Source organism: Mastomys coucha, unplaced genomic scaffold, assembly GCF_008632895.1.
Source record: "Mastomys coucha isolate ucsf_1 unplaced genomic scaffold, UCSF_Mcou_1 pScaffold2, whole genome shotgun sequence".
Classification (NCBI taxonomy): Eukaryota; Metazoa; Chordata; class Mammalia; order Rodentia; family Muridae; genus Mastomys; species Mastomys coucha.
This window is the reverse complement of record NW_022196902.1, coordinates 12,416,815-12,423,760: the sequence shown is the minus strand read 5'-3', so window position 1 is coordinate 12,423,760 and position 6,946 is coordinate 12,416,815.

The window sequence follows — 6,946 nt, the reverse complement described above, 5'->3', positions numbered from 1 at the left end:
TCAGAGCACTTGCCTAACATACAGAAGGCCCTCCCCGAGTCTGAGCCCCAGAAGCTCTACAGAAAAAAAGAAAAAGGGTTGGAGAGGTGGCTCAGCAAAGAAGAGATCTGTGAGGCAGTCTCCAGCATCCATGCAGAAAGCCAGCGTGACCGCAGCTATGAATGTGTGCACCCATTGTTGCAGAGCTGTCAGAGCTGTGGGGGTGGAGGAGAGGGTGGGGAGAGGTTTACCTCCTCAGCCAGTGAGTTCATGTCTCAGGAATAAGGCAAAGGGTAATGGAGCAGAGCAGCCATATTCACAGGCACAGGTGCATAGACCTTACACACTCACATACACCCGAATTATACACGCTATACTCTCAAACATACACATAAACAAGAAATAATGAAAAAGTAAAACTTGAAGCAACACCTAATGAAAAAATCTAATTCTTCAACTAATTCTCAAATTTAAATATATATTAAAGAGAATAATCCTTAACAGGAAAAAGCAGTGAAATGTCATTTAATTTACATTGCAAACAACTAAACATTATAAGGAAAATTATAAATAGTAACTTATAATAGTAAGGTGATAGGAGGCACATGGCTGGGGAGTCTGAAACTGGAAGACAAGTCTCACTGCAATAAGCATGAAGACCTGGTCCCTGACAGACATAAAGAATTCAGCCACAGGGCTGGAGAGATGGCTCAGCGGTTAAGAGCACCAACTACATTTCCAGAGGTTCTGAGTTCAATTCCCAGCAACCACATGGTGGTTCACAACCATCTGTAATGGGATCTGATGCCCTCTTCTGGTGTGTCTGAAGATAGCAACAGTGTACTCACATACATGAAATAAATTAGTTAATTTTTAAAAAATTATAAAAAGCTCGGCGACAGACTACAGGCACTGAGTACACTGCATAAACTAGAGATTAACACAAAGTGTTCATCTTGATAATACAGTGAGCCCCAGGAAATGGGATCACAAGAGAGAGAAACACAAAGTGTTCATCTTGATAATACAGTGAGCCCCAGGCAATGGGTCACAGGACAAGGCATACAACCAGTATTTCCAGCTTGCTTTCTTTGCATTATTCTGGATCCAGGGTCTCACTAGCTGGCCTAGTACTTACTATGTAGACTTAACACAAAAACTCCTCAGGTCTAGGGATGAGAGTACAGATGCATGGGAGAGGAGAGAGAAGGAAGTGGCATGGGTCCTCTGTGTGAAAGTGTGTCAGCTCACAATCTCAGCGCACAGGCTGCACAGGAAGTAAGAATCCTTGGGGATATCCTTGGGGATAAGAGAAAAAGAGAAGCCAAGATGGGAGTCAAAGAAAGGCTCTAGGGCTGGGAATGTAGCTGGTGATCAAGAACTTGTCTGGCATAGACCTGGTCCTGAGCTCAGTTCCCAGAAGCACAGAACGGCAAGCCACCAAACAAACTCCATATTATACCTGGGTTCTGGGCTCAACATGACCTCATTTGAGAGGCTGCATTAACATCAAGCATAAAAATATCTCACTTTGAAGCGATTACAGCTTACTCAAAAAGCCTAATGGAACGAAAACCATCAAATCAACAAAATATACAAGGACTGAGAAGGATGCAGAGCAATTTCAAAGAATGCTCACGGAAAAAGTTGTACAGCCACCCTAGAAGTGGCAACATTTTACATGATTGTATTGGAGACAACAATGTAAGTATTTGCCTTACATGAAAACCAGAGACATAAAAAACCAACATACGAATATTTGCAACGGTTGTTTCTCCTACCTAAACCTAAGAGTGACTGGATGTCCTTAAGTTGGGGACAGGAAAGCACGAGGTGCTAGGGCAGGGAACGACCAATGCACATTCAAGTGTGCTCAAATCTCAAATACATTAGGCTGGGGTGGGGGCACCCCTGTAGAGGTTACACAGTGTGCTTCTACTTAATACTCTGGAAAAAGTCAAAGCAAAGATGGTGAGCAGATGATGAGTGGGTGGGAAGTGAGCCCGAGGGTGTTCTGGGAGACAGGACTCTAAGTCCTACTGACACTGATGGTTAGACACCTAACTACATCAACTGTCTACCGAAATGACACATTAAAAAAAAATTAAAAACCCCTCTACTTATTCGAGGATTTCCAATATATTTTTTTTCTGGTAGCTTTTATGGAAAGGTCTACTGGGCTATCTCCTCTTCCCAATGCTCAATCTATTAATCATTTATGATAGGATGTACCCCCAACCCTTGGAGCAATTGAAATTCCTCTGCTAGGAGAAACCATGGGATACCTGAATCCAAAGTAATGGCTTTAAATATCATTTCAGTTTTGGAATGTTTGACCTTTTTGTCCCTCTTGGGCATCCCTCACTTCTCTGACTTGGCTGGCTGTCTCTCTCTCCTCCATATTGAATGGTTGTCTATTCTGTCTGCAGTTTTTCCTTCTCATCCCTCCTGGAGTGGCCCTCAGACCTGATTTCTTGTCTGTTTCTGCAGGTTCACCCTTCCAGTTAACTCTTTGGTGTCATTACTGACAGGTCCTTTTTGTTCCACACTTTTTCATGTGTAAGATAACCCACCTTTTCTTTCACTAAAACTAAGTTGTATTGATTAATATGTTCATGTCAAGCTTAAACTAATTCAAAGTGGAGAACCCTGTGTCAGCTTTTTACCTGTGACCTTTGACATATGTCCAAGTCCTGAACCATTCTCTTTCCCAAGTTCACTGACAGGCCAGTGCCTACCTAGCTCTATCCAGGGACCTCAAAGTTAAGTCTGGAGACCAAACTCTCTCTCCTTCCTTCCTCCAGCTGGTCTACACAGCTGCTCTGAAAAGAAGCCCCACTTCCAGGTCCCAGAGCAAACCGTGCCTCTCCTACAGGGTGACCACTCAAGCACAGCCGTCCCAAATGGGCAGGGTAGGGAGGAAGAAGACTTCCCCAGGAGAGGGTGTGTTTGTGTTAAAGGTGCAACTGAGCTCTTCTGTTAGAACAAACAAGAGTCACAATTCTGATTAGCAAAGCTTTAATCAAGACACAGCCTTCCTGCCCTCACAATACTGTTCCAGCCTCTTGGCTTGACCTTTGGCCTCAACACATCCATCACTCCTGACTGCCTTCCCTGGACACTAACTTTGAGCCTTTCACATTTGTCTTGTCAAGATGACTAGACGTTAGCTCCTCTCCATTTCCCCTCCTTCTCCTTCTAATTACACATCACTTCCTTGCTGTTTGACGCTTAAGTGCTAGCTGCAGTAGGTGCCCCGGGATGACCACAGCCAGAGTGATCCATTCTTCCTCCACTGAACCCTCACAACCCACACATATTGGCCTGGGGATTTCCTTACTAAAGTCAAAGATCATATTCATCAACCTTCCAAACTCTGTCATTTTAATAGCCCATACAAAGTACACATTCTTGGTTAAATTATTCTAAGCCTCGATATATTTAGTTCTTGTACTAACAAGATTTGAGTATGTTTTTTAAAGTTCCTTGAATAATTTGTTTTCAGGTATCATGACACAAGTGTGTGAATTCTTTAGAGACCATGCCAATGTAAATTAGAGTTTCACACACATACCTAAGCAATGACAACAGCTGACTTCTCTTTAACTTACCACAGTGGTTCTCAATCTGTGGGTCTCAACCCATTGACCCTTTCCTGAGCTAGCCCTAAGACTGTTAGAAATATAAGATTATTTTACATTACAATTCATTGACAGTAGCAAGATTCCAGTTATGAAGTAGCAAGGAAAATCTTATGGTTGGGGGTCACCACAACATGAGGAGCTGTATTAAAGGGTCACAGCATGAGGAAGGGTGAGAACCTCTGACTTAGCAAGATGTGAAGTTGGCCCCCTGAAGAAGCAGCGCTTCTAGTTTCTAGGATCTGAATTTCAAAAGGGAGGGGCTTATGTCACAGGACAACCCGTGTGTCTACTTTCTATGTTTCTATATTTGGGGACACATAAGCCCTTCAGGCTAAATGAGACCATAAAGATCACTTTTTACTCTGGATAATTTCACAGAAGATACATGACCCAAGTAAGAAAGTCTAAGTCTGGGCTGGAGGGATACCTTAGTGGTTAAGAACACGGATTGCTCTCCCAGAGGTCCTGAGTTCAATTCCCAGCAACCACATGAGAGTTCACAACCATCTGTAATGGGATCTGATGCCCTCTTCTGGTGTGTCTGAAGACAGCTATTGTGTACTCATATACATAAAATAAATAAATCTCTTAAAAAAAAAGGAGGAGGCTGGAGAGATGGCTCAGTGGTTAAGAGCACTGACTGCTATTCCAGAGGTCCTGAGTTCAAATCCCAGCAACCACATAGTGGCTCACAACCATCCGTAATGAGATCTGACGCCCTCTTCTGGTGCATCTGAAGACAGCTACAGTGTACTTACATATAATAAATAAATAAATCTTTTTAAAAAAAAAAGGAAAGAAATTCTAAGTCCTTCCACCAAGAATCCTGATTTAAAAAATCTCCATTATAGGCTGTAAGTAATATCTTCTAATAGAATGGCATTTATAGGCATTAATTTATTCCTTTGCACATCAGAGTTTGGGCATCACAGATCAATCGAAAGCAGCATTAAATGTTAACTCTGTGGTATCTTTTTAAAGGAGGCAAATGGGATTTGTTCTGTGTAGTTTATTTCCATAACTTGTGAACATACAACACAGAATTTGGCCTCATAGTTTCGTGATGTGATAGCCTATGAATTTGCTCAAAATAATATTCTAATAAAAAGGACTTGACATCCTCTAGTGGTGAAACACAAATTTGTTTCCAAGACAATTGCATTTTCTAGTTCTTACTTCCCTTTGACTATGGACAAGGGAAATACTACAGTATACCAAGAGAACTATTCACCCTCAAGAAAAATGACATTTTTTAAAAAAGAATATAATCACAACCACTGAGCCCAAATGTCTGCAGAACGGTTTCCTCAGCGCTGCATTGATATAGTGCTCTCTAAATCCATACTAAGCTGCCAAAGTTCTCTCTATTTGAGTCACACACACACAAATACATAACCTTGAACAGATCACAGGTATTGTTTCTGTAATAACCTGAGATTTTAATTTGGAGTCTTGAAATATAGCCTTTGCACAAAGACATAAATTAAGAACCACTCAAGGTTGGATTCTACCTCACAGTAATTATATACAAAAGGAAAACTAAAGTTCAGGGAAACGTGCTTCTGTCTGTGGCTGAGAAAGATGACACACAGGTAATCTGGGACATAGGAGGCTGAGGTGCTGAGCTCAGCAGGACAGGCCAGGAATGCCCAGCAAGACCCCATCTCAAACAAAAAGAGCCAGGAAGGAAAAGGTGGTGGCAATAAAACACAGGCTTAGGTATCCCTCTCATTCGATAAATAAAATCCATACAAAACTATCATTTAAAAATAATAAACTGGGGGCCTCGAGAGATGGCTCAGCAGTTAAGAGCACTGATTGCTTTTCCAGCGTTCCCAAGTTCAATTCCTAGCAACCACATGGTGGCTTACAACCTTCTGTCATAGGATCCAGTGCACTCCTTCTAGTGTGTGTCTGAAGACAGCTGCAGTGCACTCATATAAATTAAAATAAATAAATCTTTAAAAAAAATAAATTGGGAGTGTTTGAATGTGCATAATGTGAAATATGAGTATAAACCGAGGGTCTACATTCAGATAAAGGTCATAGGTTTTACACGTTCAGAACATAAGGTGTCAACATTCAAATAACCTTGTGTTCTCTCAAAATAGGGTCAACTGGATTTTAAACAATGTATTTACAGGTCAGTGAGATGGCTCAGCAGGTCAAGAAGCTCGATGTCAGGCCAAAATAAATGTAATTAAAATATGCTAAGAGCCATGTATAATGGCTTACAGCTGCATTCCAGTAGAGGTAGAAGGATCTTGAGGTTGAGGTGAATCTAGGATATATCAAAGTTAAAGCCTAGTATGTACCTAAATACAGGACTGTCTCAAAAAACCAAACTAAACCAAAGTACGCTTTACATTCCTTTTCTTTAGCATCCACTGGCACAGGTGTTATTGAATACTAGAAGCAAAAATAGAAAACTGGAGGAAAATATAGGACCAGAAATATATGATATGTTCACACCTACGTATATGTTGGTCATACATAAAACTTGTTTATTTGAAATTTAAATGTCTAGGCAAAGATGTGGAGGAACTGTTTACTAGCAGGAAATAATAGCCAATAAAGTCTACTTTTAATGAAAGGAGTACTTCAGGCTGGAGTTAATGTTTAGGTAAAGGTGCTTGCTGCCGAAGCTAAGTTTCAGTCTCAGAACTCACTCTTAGCAAGTTACCTTCTGATCTCCCAAATGCATGCTGTGGCATGCACACACACCCCCACCCCCATACAACAAAATAAATAGAAATAAAATTTAAGACGACTTAAGACCACATGGTTGATTTTGCATTCTGTTAAATCACATGGATCGTTCATTCCTTAACACGATCAGGCACGGGATATACCCCAGTTGCAAGTTCACTTATGTCTGAACAAGTACCAATGCATCTACAAGCATTCAAGAACAAACTGATGCCTATTAAATCACCAACATTTTCCCCCAGGAGCTGTTACTTATCAGTGTCTTATTCACAACTAAGAATGCCCTGGATTGGGGAGCCTGGACAGCTCCCAGCTCATCAAGCTCCCTAAACACCCACTCAGGCTTCCCCTCTCCAGACCCAGACCAAAATAAAGACCACCCATCTTTCAAACGCAGAAGACAAAAATCAACCACATTTCAGGATGTAGCCAGACATGGAAATAAGTTCAGGACACTGTGTAAATCATTGAGAGTTTAGGTACATTCCCAGATACATATTGGAAAACACTAAGCTCCATGGGCCTTGCATGTTAAAAATAAGCACGCACTCTAAACCGGTTTGTTGTGGTGGGGGTGGGAGGTGGAGCGAGTTTTGCATTTAGAAAACAATCAC